Raw genomic sequence first — 2,751 nt, 5'->3', positions numbered from 1 at the left:
TTATACTTGCGTATACTTTACACCCACTCATATCATCCCATCTACCTTGACTTCCAGAGAGTATCATCATTTCTATGTTTATCTCTCCTCTCTTTCCTCTGGATGAGCCTGTGCACCCTAAAACCCTATACCCTAAAACCCTACAACCCCATAACGTCCACCTTGACTTTCAGGCAGTATCATCAGCATGTGGCTTGCTTCCAGTAAGCTGTGTACGTTAACGTTGGTCATTGTACCGCTAATGGTTGCCATTGGGTCGTCCATGGGTACGGCTCTAAGAGCTCTGTCTGCTAAAGCGTCGCAACAGGTGTGTGTGTCTACGTCTGTGCGTGCGTGTATGTGGCTATGCATACGTCGGTGTATCTACTTTTACACCTATATAGGATGTATTTCAATTTGTACCTACAAATGATGGACCTACTTTTGTACCTACAAATGATGTACCTACTTTTGTACCCACAAATGATGTACCTACTTCTATACCTACGAATTGCTGTGTCTGTTTTATTTGGTGTCCCTGTTATAACCGCCAATTCGGCGTATGTTCGCCACATGGCGACTTTTGATTTGTGCATGATGACTCATACTAACACCCTACACATGTGGGCTGCACGTGTTGGTGTCCATGTTGTGCGTGCGTTGTGGTGGTAATTGCCTTGTGCGTAGTTTTCTATTTATCTGTCATAACTGACACCTCATTATCTATATATCCTTTTGGGCCAGACATGTGTATTCATCCCATGTTCGTTTACCTTAGTCCTGATTCTTTACTAGTACATTATTATTTATATATCCGTTTGTTGCAGTTAGATATATTAACACCTTGTTCGTTGTGCTTGTACAAGTGGTATTGGTTACTTCCATTGCTTATACCTCATTATTTATGTATCCGTTTGTTGCAGTTAGGCATATTAACTTAACACCATGTTCGTTGCCCTTGTTTAGGTTGGAGTGGTTACTTCCATTGCTTATACCTCATTATTTATATATCCGATTGTTACAGTAGATATATTTAACACCCTGTTCGTTGCCCTTGTTTAGGTTGGAGTGGTTACTTCCATTGCTTCTGCCTCATTATTTATATATCTGTTTGTTGCAGTTAGGCATATTAGCACCATATTCGTTGTGTTTGCACAAGTGGTATTGGTTACTTCCATTGTTTCTACCTCATTATTTATATATCTGTTTGTTGCAGTTAGGCATATTAACACCATGTTCGTTGCCCTTGTTTAGGTTGGAGTGGCTACTTCTGTGGCCCAAGAGAGTGTCGGAAACATACGCACTGTGCGTGCATTCGCCACTGAAGATCAGGAGAAGCGCCTGTTCTCCCAGGTGTGTGGTGTGATGATGTATAGTGCTTTTTTATATACTTTAGACATAGGTTTGTCTAGGGTCTTATCATATGGATGTATATATATATATATATATTTGGTTGATACGTATATTCTCCCAGGTGTGTGGTGTGGTGATGTATAGTGTTTTCTTATATACTTTAAACATAGGTTTGTCTAGGGTCTTATCATATGGATGTATATATATATATAAATATAAATAATTGGTTGATACTTTTGTTCTCCTAGGTGTGTGATGTGGTGATGTATAGTGTTTTTTATATACTTAAGACATTGGTTTGTCGTAGGGTCTTATCTTATGGATGTATATATATATATATATGGTTGATACTTATGTTCTCCCAGGTGTGAGATGTGGTGATGTATAGTGTTTTCTTATGAATACTTTAGGTGTAGGTTTGCCTAGAGTCTTATCATAAGGATATATATATACGCTTGTGTAGTTCGACGACAGGCTATACATGTTAATGGGATTGCCCTGCCACTACAAGTGTAGTAATATTGAGAATAAAGCATCGTTGGTATTTATATGTATGCGGGTATTTGTTAGTACGTTTGAAATGACAGCGTAGTGTATATGTGTTCAATGCTGTACACACACAGGCAGGACTGCATGGGTGTATGTGTGCATTTGAAACCCGATGCTCTACAATGTAGAGGCACTACATTGTATAGTCAGACACAACACGTGTGTCAATCATACGTCAAGCGAACGGCTTTCTCTCACCGCCCAAATTTTGGAAATAGGAATGCGGCAAGGCCGCCTATATCAACCAATATTTGGGCCTAGGAATCGGCATTTTCCAGGGGATGTCTAATTTCGGCATCAACACCATGGCTCTCATGGTACTGTACTACGGAGGAAAGATGTGCGGCCAAGGCGAAATCACTGGCGGTGAGCTCATGGCATTCCTGGTTTCAACGCAACAGACACAACGGTATGCAAGCGCCTATATATATCTATATCTATATATCTATATATCTATATACAGATATATATATACAAATATAAATATAAATATACATATATATATATATACATATATATATGTGTGTGTGTTTGTGTGTTTGTGTGTTTGTGTGCCTATGTGTGTGCGTGTGTCTGTGTGCGCAGGGTGCATGTGTAGGTATCCGCAGTTTGCCATAGACAACGCGGTGCTTCTGTCTGCATATTTATTCGTGTGTTGTGCTGTGTGCCCCAAGGCCAAGATTTGATTAGGGTGAAAGTGTTCGTGGCGAGAATATGGGTTTCTATATATATATATATATATACGTATATACATGTATATATATATATATATATATATATATATATAGTATATATATATTATATATATATATATGTGTGTGTGTGTGTGTGTGTGTGTATATATATATATATATATATATATATATGTAT

This window comes from Sphaeroforma arctica, assembly GCF_001186125.1.
Source record: "Sphaeroforma arctica JP610 unplaced genomic scaffold supercont1.555, whole genome shotgun sequence".
NCBI classification, from domain to species: domain Eukaryota; class Ichthyosporea; order Ichthyophonida; genus Sphaeroforma; species Sphaeroforma arctica.
The sequence above is the reverse complement of the archived record's forward strand: the minus strand, read 5'-3'. Positions refer to the sequence as shown.